The 12003-nt window shown below is 46.5% G+C and overlaps 1 protein-coding gene across 1 annotated transcript in view; it reads left to right on the forward strand.

Moving 5' to 3' along the window:
* Positions 1 to 12003, forward strand: part of PTPRA (protein tyrosine phosphatase receptor type A) — a 115403-nt gene that overhangs the window by 17267 nt on the left and 86133 nt on the right. The window contains exon 2 of the mRNA XM_066317452.1: positions 9869 to 10003. The gene's annotated coding sequence lies outside the window, so the exon portion shown is untranslated. The remainder of the gene's footprint in view (positions 1 to 9868; positions 10004 to 12003) is intronic.

Consider the following 12003-nt stretch of genomic DNA (forward strand, 5'->3'; position numbering starts at 1 on the left):
ACCTTAGGGAGCTGTCAAGTCCTCAAATAAATCTTTATAAAATCAGCATTTACACTGTAGAAATTTGCACAGTTTGATTGCAGAGTTGCTTAAAGAACAGAATAAAACATATTAACTGTTTTGGGGTAGAGCTTTAATGGTAGGTGTCCTGGTTTAGCTTAGGTCACAGAGGACTGGTGATTATGAAGTTATGGCAAACTCATACCAAACTCTTGTGTTTGGTCTCTGGGATGTGGCCTTGGTGTCCCAGACCATGCTTTGTGTGCTGGGCGCTCAAATTTTTTTTATTGTCCATCTGTTTTTTCCTAAAGAAAGGAACACAGGGATGTGCAGGAATGCCAGAGCAGAGCATGTGTGCTGGGGTGCTGAAGGCACATCTTTGTCTTGTCAGCATGTGGGAATATCTGCATGGAAACCAGTGTTTTTGGGGATGGGAACCATCCTGACTGAAGCCGGAGCAGATGGGACGCGCAGCCTGAACCAGCCTGTCTCGTTTATGCTTTATTAATTAGACATGTTATCAGAGTCATCTGTGTTTTCTTTCCTTTTCTCCTTTCCAAACCAGTTCTGCTGCTTCGCTGCCCGCAGAGGCTCTGATGAGGAGCCCAGTTTGGATCCTTGAGAGTTGCATGGCAGCACTTGTTCGTTTTGGCCTGTGTTAGCACCGTAAAAACTTTGGGGAGAGGACTCACGGGAATTTTGTGAGCTCTGGGGATCAGAATTTTGGTACTGTCCTGGTAGCACATCCTCGCCCTATGTACTGTCAGTGTTTGTAATAATTTCCACCCCATGTGTTAATCACAGAACCACAGAATGGTTTGAGTTGGAAGGACCTTAAAGATCAACTTGTTCCAAACCCTGCCATGGACAGGGACACCTTTCAGCATCCCTGATTGCTCCAAGCCCCATCCAGCCTGGCCTTGGACACTTCCAGGGATCCAGGCGCTGTCTGGGCAAGCTATGCTGCTGCTTTTAGTAGAATACTTAAAAACTGACGTGGATCAGGAAGGTGACTGGATAAACTTGTGGAAGGAAAGTGTAAAGATCTCTGGGTAGAAGCAGTCCATGTTGAAGACTGGGGTGTGTTCTGTAGAAAAAATGGTACAGACTGGTGTGGGTCTGACCTTGCTTCCTAAACCTGCTGCTGATTGCTGTTGGAGGTATTGAATTAAGCAGATCTCAGATGTAGTCTGTCGTGCCCATTGGGACAGTGTCAGGGTGCCCCTGTGCACACTCAGTTTTAAGATTTTACTGAAAGAGAGAAAACCCTTTTCAAGTGCTGGGGTAGCAGCCAGGAGTAGGGATTTTTTCAGATTTCCCTTTGAACTTTTATCTCCCAGCAGGTTAACATCTGAATCCTCAGTGTCAGTGCCCTTTATCTGTATGTAAGGGTGAAGTGGGTCATAAAACCCTTTGAGTGAACCCCTTATGGTCTCAAGCTGCTCCAGTGGAGGTTCATGTTGGTCATTAGGAGGAAATTCTTCCTAGAAAAGACAATAAAACACTGGGCTGGGCTGCCTAGGGCGGTGGTGGAGTCCCTATCCATGGAGGTGCTTAAGGAAAGACTGGACGTGGCACTCAGTGCTCTGGTCTGGTTGACAGGGTGGTGATGGGTCACAGATTGGACTCAGTTATCTCGGAGGTCATTTAGAACCTGGGTGATTTCTGTGTATGCTCATCTCTGAGGTGTGAGACGGTGAAATAGGAGCTGGACTCCATGGTCCCTGGGTGACTCCCTTTGAACTCAGGGTATTCTGTGATTCTCTGAAACCCCATGAAGCCAACCTGAGTCTCCCTTCTGACACCTGGGTCTGTTTTATAGCCACCATTTGGTGAGGTGAAGGGAACATCTATGGATTTGCTTTGTCTGATGCCCTTCCAGGGAAAATTCCCACTCGCTGAAGGAGCAGCACACAGCAGGGAAATCACTTTTAATGATGGGCTGGCTTGGATACTGCCCAGAGCCCTTCTCTTACAGCAGGACAAGATGATGACCATGTCCAGGCTCTTCCCTGGCACACACACTGAGAATATGTTATCCTTGAAGTCCTTTTCCCAGGCGTGGCATGCCTTTGTGCAGGCACAGCGTCTACCCTGCTAATAGGATGCTGGTGTCTTCTATCAGCCAGTTAATTGGGTCCCTCGGTGCTGGGATATTTCCTGCTGCTGCATCCTCTTCCCGGAGCTACGCCTCCACCTCGGGAACTTCCCTGCTGATGAAGAAGTGATGCTGAGCTCTCTGCCGTGCCTGGAGCCAGCGGAGGTTAAATCCCAGATAAAGCTTTGGGATTGCTCACAGCCTGGGGTGGGGGATGCACACACTGAGAGGTTGCTGGAGGGATTTTAATTGTGTTGTGTTTATCGAGCTGGCTGTAAACACAGCAGGAGGTTGCTGCTCCTCCAGAGCCTGGGAGCCAAAGGTGTATCGATCCCGGGGAGCTGTGGGACACAGGTACACGCTGGTGGAGATCTCAGCTGGGTCGTTTCCAGCCGAGGATGAAATTTCTCTCTGTCTTGTGCTTCTTCCTCAACTCATGTCAAGCTTTAACAATTTTATAACCCAGTTTTGTCAGCTGATTCCTCCCCAAAGCAAGAAGCCCTGTTGCTAGGAGTGGAGTGGGGAGGGGGAAAAAAAACAAACCTCAGGAATACTCATCTTCATCGGTCCAACACTGCAGATAACATTGAGTCACTGCTGAAAGCCTCAAAGCAAAACAGATGTTCAGTTTCTAGTGACTAACTAAGTATTAAAGGTACCAGATGAGCAAAGTTTTAACCGAAGTATTTAATTTGTGGTTGGCAGCTGAGACAAAGCATGAGCAAACAAGGTGCCATGCAGAAATGGTCTCTCTTCTGTCTTACACATGCCAGTGTGTTTTCATAAAACCTTTTTTGTTTCATTTTTTCCCATTTTTTAAATATGTCTTTCCGGGTTGACTCATTCTCTCTGTAGTTGTAACCTTTAGTTCTGGGTGGGAAGGCAATTATTTTGTGAGACATGAGACCAGTGACAGGGTGAGTGGGCCCTTGTTGCTGCCTCTGTCATGTCGTCGTTTGACAAGTCACTTCTCCAGGAGTAGTTTGTGTCTCTGAAGTTGGGGATAATTACATGTGTTCTCAAAAATAAGGAAACTGGACTTAATGGTGCATCTGCTCAGGCCTGACTTGAATTCATGAATGAGTAGAAAACTTGGAATGTGGCTGTCATGCAGCTGTTAGCCTTCAAGCAAGAGACAATTTTTGATGACTATATTCTTAAAAAAAAAAATTAGGATGAAGACTGTGATCCCAGGATTCTGGGCCTGTTGGGCAGCCAACACTGGGAGCTTCTTGAGCTGCTGCTGGTTGGAGGTGTTAGGTTCCCACTGCTTTGATCCCCGGTGAGAAACCTGCAGCACTGTCTAGCTGTGTGGAACAGAGATGCTGGATCCCTCCTTGCCACTCAAACCTGAGCAGGTGATAACATAAAAGGGAAGGAATTGTGTCCTGGTCGCTCTTCTCAGCATTGTGTGCAGCAGGAGTGCTTGTGGATTCCTCAGGTCCAATGAATACCTAATGTAAAGCGCATGAAAACCCTGAGAAAGAGGACCCTGATCAGAACTTCCCTCCTTGGTAAGTCCATAAATCAGCTCACTCTGTACTTTCTAGAGGAGTGACTCTCATTTTGGCTGCTCAGCACTGCAGGAAGGACAGAATAGACTTTGGGTTGCTCTCCCTGGGGTGTGGGAAGTGGATTTGTACTGCTAAGCCCACATGGGAGCTGAAGCCAAGGCTCTATCCCACCAATCCTGCAGGATTTAGAGTTTTCTGGCAAGTTCTAGATGGTTTCTATTAAGAAAAAGGCTTTTTGGATCTCTTCTGAGGGTGCCTCCCTTTAGAGACTTTCTCAGGAGCCCATGTGCTGAGCACTTTAATCTCCACCCCACTTAAGGGAAGAGGGGCAGACACCAAACCCTTTTGGCACCTTATTTCACTTAATTCTCGCATTTAATTGTTCTTCCTTCAGCTTTTAAGAGAATCTCTGCCAAAATCAAGGAGCTAAAAATTAAAGTAATTATTGTGGTGATGGAAGCAATCAAAGAGGCCACCAGGCTTCTGGTCTGTGTGCTGTGGAGAAAGGAGCAGACTGGGCTTGAGCTCATCTCCTGGGACACACTGAGCTCCAAGAGTTAATTTTGTTCCCGACTTCTCTGTCCATGAGTAATCCATTTGTGCTGGGAGGAAATGGCAAGTTCTTACAGCGAGGACAGGCTTCACTGCTGGAGAAAATGATGCCTATTTATCATATGATGCTCTCTGTGTCTTTTTTTATTTGTCCTTCATCTGAACTAAGCTCTTTGGTGATGAGCTTCCCTGTCTGACAGCAGATTTTGTAGAGGCCTACAAGTGTTTTTCTTTCCTGCAATTGCTTTTTCCCTGCAATTCCTCACACAGCCCCAGGCACCCAGTTTGTGCTGGGCCCACCCAGCGGGGAAGGAGCTGGACAGGAAAGGACTTGGAGATCCTGCTGGACATCAAATTTACTCTGAGGCAGCAATGTGCCCAAAAAGGACAGTGGTGGCCTGGGCTGGGTGAGACAAAACACTTCCCAGTAGGTCCAGGGAAGGGATCCTGCCCCTCTGCTCAGCACTGGTGAGGCCACACCTGGAGCACTGGGTCCAGTCCTGCCTCCCCAGGACAAGAAGAACATGGCCAGACTGGGGAGAGCCCAGTGAGGGAACTGGAGCATCTCTGCTCTGAGGAAAGGCTGGGACAGCTGGGACTGCTCAGCCTGGAGAAGGGAAGGCTTCAGGGATCTCATTCCTGTCCATCAACACCTACAAGGAGGGTGCAGAGAGGACAGAGCCAGGCTCTTGCCCGTGGTGGCCAGGGACAGGACAAGGGGCCATGGGCACACACTAACCACAGGAGGGTCCCTCTGAACACCAGGGAACACGTTTTGGCTGTGAGGGTGACTGAGCACAGGCACAGGTTGTCTAGGGAAGTTGTGGAGTCTCCATCTTTGGGGATATTCAGCATTTATCTGTCTACAGTCATGGGCAGCTGGCCCTGTGTAACTCTGCTGAGCAGGGAGTTGGACCAGACAATCTCCAGAAGTTTCTTCTCACCTCCACCACTTCGTGATTCTGAGACCCGGATGTCAAGGTCCTCAAGAGGTGCAGGGCTGGGCTGAGCCCTCTGCAGGGCTGAGCCCTCTGCAGGGGTGTGACTTGTGCACAAACACAGCTACATTTGGCATCGAACAGCACTGTGTGATCACATCTCCTTTGCTGTAAGAATCTAAAATGGCTTAATAATTCTTCTCCTGCTGTTTTGGATTAATGTCTATCTTTATGCTATGTGTTTTCTTTGCTTGCTTCCTCCTTTCACCTTCCCAGCTGTCTCCTTAGAGCAAGCTTCCGTGACTCTTATTGTTCTGCTTGTTTTCATTCTCCTTCTTGGGTAAATGTTTTTTTGGTGGGTTTTTTTTAAGTGTGGTTTCCTAAAGCTCTGCAAAATGCTCTTTCCCTGCTGCGTTTTAAAGTATTAGTTGGAAAAGAAAGGGCAAGGAGCCTTAATTCAGGTGGATGTCTTCCTTTATCTGCTTTTCTTTTAAAAAGTGACTGAAACCACTCATAAATAATGCTAATTTGTGCTGCCATCTGTGAATGCAGGACCAGGCTGTTTCAGAGCAGCATTTTTAGTGCTTTATCTGTTCTAGGGGGGAAGGAAAAAGGCTCTTTGCTTTAGCAGCAATAACCTATCTCCCACAAGTTGTAGTCTGTGCTCCCATCTACCACTAAAACCCAAAGCAAACAAAGATTCGTGCAGAGACAGGAAACCTTTTGGGTGTAATTGCTGGGAGGTCTTTGCTTTCATGATTTTTGGGTTCACCCAGCAAGGCAGCCGAGCAGGGCTGCGGTTCACTGGGGTGGATTTACGATGAGCTCTCACTGGGCTTTAACTGGACGGTTTTGGCAGCTGTGGGAGTTTCAGGCACCCTCGGCAAGAGTCGCCTGGCCACGCTGAGGGAAAACGTCCCGGGGAGGGCGGGAAGGGGCCGGTGTGTGGAGGCACAGCTGAGCTACGCCCTGACGACAGCCCTGCCTCCAGGCTCCTTTATTTTGGCCTCGAGCCTTAGTTTACATAATCCTACCCTGATCCCTCCACTTCTGCATGGATCAGCCTTAGAAGACCCTCCAGTTGGACCAGATGGAACTGGGAAGCAGGTCCCTGCCATCATCCGAGCTAAGAAGTGCTGGTGTTGGTGGAATCAGGTGGCTTTCGCTATATCAGACGACCTCACCAGTGCCAGGACTTGATTTTGGGGCTCCTTTGGAGGCTGAAAAAAAGAAATCAAACCTTGAACGTGGTCTGGAGAATTACGGAACAGGTCTGGCTCTTGGAGCCTTGTACTGAATAGGTGCAACCCTGCATGGGGGAGGTCTCACCTGCAGGGTCCGTGTGGTTTTTTTCTCGTGTTTATTTTTGGGTCGTGTGAGTTTTCCAAACCAGAACTGGATTGTGATTTAGGATCGGGTTCCCAAACCAGAATTGGACTGTGATTTAGGATCGGGTTCCCAAACCAGAACTGGACTGTGATTTAGGATCAGTTTCCCAAACTAGATTTGAACTGTGATTTAGGATCAGGTTTTTAGGGAGGCATGTCACAGCAATGTGTAATAGCATAATAAAACCCTAACTGCTTCACTTTAATGTGTCAAATGACTCATTTACAGTGTCATCTGGGAGAGATGAAGCTCTGTGAGATAAGTAAGACTTGCATGGGGAGGGAATATTGAGTAATGGACCCACAGCTATAATTGGAGGAGGAATAGATCTTCCATTTCACATCTGAGGAAGTGGTTTATCTGCCCAGTCTGTAAGTGAATGATTCTTCTCTCAACTTCCTCCACATATTCCCCACTTCCTCTGTGTAATATTCCTGTTATTTATAACTGCTGCATTGAATCCTAGAGGCAGATGCTGCCTGCGTTTCTGTATTATATAGAAGTTGAGGTCCAACAGGTGGGTGGGTAGCCTTGACCTTCTGGGAGTAAAGAATTGATATGGAAGCAGGGCAAACATTTATATCCCTATAACTAACTCCCTTTTCTCTATCTTTTTCATGTCTGAATATAGAGCAGCCCTGTCCATCTCTTCCCATCCCACAGGAAGCCAGGGAAGTGGCAGACAGACATACAAAGGATTATTATATTTGATCAGGCTTGGAAATGGGCTGGAGATAAAGCCCTTGGTGTTTACTGGACCATTAAACATTTATTATCATCTCTCCAGCGTGCTGGTGGTGCTGTAAATAACAGCTGTGACAAAAGACTGGGGTCAGCAGTTGCCTTTTGCTCCGATGTTTGTAAATGCAGAAGCAAGTCCTGTGATTTTGAAGAGCTTGGTTGGGGGGAGCATCTGCTCAGATGCTGTGGAGAAAAGGGGCAGATGAGCCAGCAAGCCAGAGCTCCTCTTTATCACAAGGAAACGCTGAAATCTTAGGAAGTGGGAGAATTTAAACAACAGTGAAAAAAAGATTAGGGCCAGAGTTAGGAGTTGATTTATTCCTGCCCTTCCTAACAAAAATACTTAATGCACTTGGATCAGAACAGCTTTTGCAACTGGATTTAATTAGGTAGAAGGAGGGTTCGGGCCTCTCTTCCCAGCTCAGCCACGCTCCACAAGGCATTTCCATCATCAGATTTTTATTTCCTTTTCCTCCCCTTCCCAGGTTTTTGCAGGGAGAGGAGAAGCGTGGCCACAGGTCTGGAACTCGGCTCATGAGGCCTGAGCTGCAGCACCTGGTCGGATGATGGGGCGTTTGAAAGGGGGAATATGAAGGGATTACTCTGTTGCTGGGAGGCCACAGCCTGGTGATTCCTACCACAGGCAATCCTTCTGAACTCAGTGAGATTGGAAAGCGTGTACATCAGTATGGAATTCAGCGTTTTCCTGGAAGTTGTGGGGGGGGGGGGTGGTGGTATTTGTTTTACTTGCATATAAATTACTTCTAATAAGGCTCCATAGACACGACTGATCCTTCTCATCACACTGTTGCTCCTTCCAGTCCCAGAGTTGCTCTCGCTGCCCTCTCATTTTTAAATAATTTTGCAAAAAAAAGCCTCTTGCGTGGGAATTCTCTGTGGTTGTGAAGCGTTGCTGGGAATGACTCAGGCGGGAGCGAGTCCTCGTGCGCTTGGGACCTGCGGTGTGAATGGAGAAAGGAGACAGGCTTGTTTTCACACTCTCTCATTTTGTGTCTCCGACATGTTTCTGTTCCACCATTCAGATGTCATCAGGCTGAGGGATAATTAGAGGGAGCCTGTTTTGCTGCAGAGCCAGATTTGGAATCCACATTGCTGTGAGCAGGCTGGGTTATTTGTTGGGGAATGCAGAGCAGTGGAGTGGGTGTCCAGGGAGCCCTTCTGCACCACCAGGGAGAAGATGTTCTGCTGCTCCTTCCCTGTGCCTGTAAAAAGAGTCTGCTTTCTACAACTTAAAATAAATCCATAGAAACACAGAATGGTTGGGTTGGAAGGGACCTTCAAGACGGTTTAGTTCCAAGACAGGTGGTAGGGACATCTTCCACAGGTTGCTGCAATCCCCATCCAGCGTGGCCTCGGACACTTCCAGGGATTTTGGATGTGAGAATGTTGGTTCTTGCAGTGATGCTCTCTAGCCTGGCAGTCTCCATCACCTTCACCAAAATGTTTAAGGAATTCCTGGAAGCTGCTGTTGGAGCTCTCGGGTATCAGTTCTGCAGCTGCATTTGCTGCGGGTGGTCTGGGTGCTCACTCTGTGTGAGGCTTTAATGACCTAATAAAGCCCTGAAACAAAGAGCATCAGCTTTTCTCTTGCTCCATTGAGGAGGGCATTGAATTTTGCCAGGTGTTCCTACAGCACAGGTGCTTTCAGCTGTTTTAAACTTACCTTACCTTTAAAAATGCACCTTGCCTGCTTGTGCTTTGCACAGCACATGGAAGATGTGGCCAACTTGAGTTGAAAATGAGATCTAAAACTGGAGGAGTCCTACAGTCCTCAGTTACAGAAAGTAACTGAAGAGCCAAATATATACAACTGAATAACTGAGGAGAGAACCAGGTCCCGTGAAGCTGGTTGCCAAGGGAATAATTCACTTGTCTCTCCCCCAGCCTGCTGGAATATTGTTTTCCTGTCCTCCTTGCCAGCATACCCACAGCTCCAGAGGAGCCACTCTCACCCTTCTAGATGCTTTAACTGATACATTCCTAATTCCACCTTGGGGCCATTTTCATGAGCAGAACAGCCTTTGAAGGCACCTTCCCTTCCTCCAGGCCTCCAGAGGGCTTTGTGCTGTCCAGAGGTTTGTCCTCTCTTCCCACTGGTGCTGGCTGGCCTGATGAGTACCTGGCTCCTGCCCACAAACTTTCACTTTCCTCCCCAAAAATAAGGGTGTTTTTAGGGCAGCAGTCTAGATTTGGATGTAAAATCCAGCACAGAAGATCTTTCCAGATTCAAGTCGAGTGATATTTGATCTTTGTCATCCTCTCTGCAGAACAGAACAATTTAAGACTAATTTTTTGTTGTTGTTGTTGTACATAAGCTGCTGGTGTCTTAACAGGCTGTGTAAACTTGGGTTATTCCCTGAAATATGAGCTGTGCTCTTCATATGACCGTCTCTATATCTTCTGCAAGCTGTTTTTCCTCCATCTGAGCTTGGAATTCTTGGATAAACTTATTTTATATGGAGACTCCATTAGTGGCTGGGACAATCTCAGTTTAGTGTGACAATCCCAGTCTTCCCCAACAGAACCCAAACATTCAGGGCAGAAAAAGGCTGATCCATGTGAAAGGACTCATTCATCTTGGCACAAGCCACTCACTGGGTGTTCCTCTCTTTCAGGGTGCATCGAGAATAATCATCAGCCTTAACAAGGATTGATTGTGTGCTCCTCATCCTCCTAGTTTGGTATTAATCAGAAAAAGCTTTGGCCATTGCATTGGGGAGGTGAAGAGGTGGATGAACGTCCCTTTCAAGGTACAGTAGAGGCATGGATGAGGTCTTTGGGGCGTGGAGCTGGTGCTGGTGTAGCTTTTGGAGATTCCACGGTGTAGGGCTTCCTCATGGATTCACATCCTTCAATCCTGCATGGAGAAATCTGCATTCCATCATTCCCTTGTTCAATCCTTATGGGCGCAGTCTTCTTAGACCAGGGATGTTGGCTTTGTTTTTGGTGCAAACTTGGATAAATCCAGCATTTTCTCTTCATTTACTTTAAAGAATCTTTCATTTTTGAAACTTCTGGGTTGTGTCATGAGTAGTGCTTGGGCATTAATATTTCCACTATTTTGAAGAGACTTTTTCTTAAGTTTCTTTTTCTTGTCTAGGCAAGCCAGTATTAGACTAAAGTATACTGAATTAGTATTAGACTGAAATATATTCTTACCTTGGTGCAGATGGGCACGGAGTTCTTGCACGAGTGGTTTATAAAGGAGAAGGAAAGAAAAAGCTCAGAGTCTTTTTGAGGAAAGGAAGGCCGTGGAGTAAGAAGAAAAGTTCCAGAGTAAGAAGCGTTACTCAGGACATTGGTGAATTAAAACCCAACATCCGTCAGGGAGTTTGTGGGAAGTTTTTCTGGTCAAAGTTCTTCCCGTAGTCTGACCTGTGGAAAAGATTGAGGAATGCTTTTAAAAATTAAAAATAAAAACCCTACTGTAAGATTTCTTGCTGGGTGTTTCGAAGGACTCATTCCAACCCAAGTGGATTCAGTGCTGGGCTGGTGCTGCTGGAGTAGCAAAGGGAGATGTGCTTGTGAAACCTGGGGATTTGTATAAACAAGGTCTTTTCCTAAAGCATTTCTTGTTGCTGTGGCTTTCACAGGTTCACCCTGTCTGGAGAAGTAGTTTGTGTTTGTGGTTTGATATTTCCTTAAAGCCTCCACACAAGGTCCTGCCGACACTGCCTGCTTCACAAACATAACCAATTTACGGTTTCATATAAAAATTCTTTGAACTCATTGCAAATCTGATTTGATACCTCAGTACCAAACTGAAGCCAATCCTTGCTTTTAGGGTTGACTGAATACTTCCTTGGAATCTCTGTGATATTTAGCAGTGAGTTTAATATCTGTTCGTGTGTGTTCCACTCTCTACTTCACTGAATGTCATGTTGTGTTTTGCTACTTGTATTTTTAAGTTGATGGTGGGGGTTTTTTTCTCACTTTTTGATTTGGGGAAAGCTCCTGTTGAGATCAACAGCTGAATGAATCCCAGTAATTAGGGTTGTCCTATGCAGGGCCAGGAGCTGGACTTGGATGATCCTTGTGGGTCCTTTCCAACTCAGGGTATTCTATGATTATAATTTACTGAGAAGTGGCCAACTATCCTAGGAGGAGGACTGTCTTTGGTGCCGGCTTTCTCCATAGCTGATCCCAGAAAAATATTAAATTCAATGAGACCGAAGTCTCAGAAGTAATTAATTTATGATGCTCAGCATAAACATTAATAGACTAAACTCCGTTTATTTTTAAGTTTTTGCTAGTATAAGAAAAGGATTTTTTAGAGAAGCAAGGGCTTGGATGTGTATATGAAGGCTTCTGAGCTGTTTGGGGTTGGAATTCAGTGGCCAGCTGGCATCCTGAAGCTGCTGGGATTGGCAGGATGTGCCTGGAGCCACATGAAGAGGAGTGGGCTGATGACTGTGGCCACTGCTGTGAATGGCCAGGTGAAATGGCCCCAACAAAATTGCTTGTTGTGAGTGATTTGTCTTGCATGATGAAGCCCCATGTGGATGTGACACTGTTGGCTGAAGTGAAATAGTCCCACAGCACCTTCCTTTTGAAATTTTGGATGAAAACAGCAGCTTCTTCAACAGAGTCCTTTTGGAATAACACAGCAAAGCACATACTGAGGTCATGGGACTTGTTCAGCTGCCTCAGGTAGTGTGGGATTCTAGGTGGGATTCAGAGATGGAATGTCAGAGGTGTCCATCATATCCAAACCCTTTTGACTCCTGTGAGCTACTTGAAAGACATTTTG

This window comes from Sylvia atricapilla, chromosome 4, assembly GCF_009819655.1.
Source record: "Sylvia atricapilla isolate bSylAtr1 chromosome 4, bSylAtr1.pri, whole genome shotgun sequence".
Taxonomy (NCBI): Eukaryota; Metazoa; Chordata; class Aves; order Passeriformes; family Sylviidae; genus Sylvia; species Sylvia atricapilla.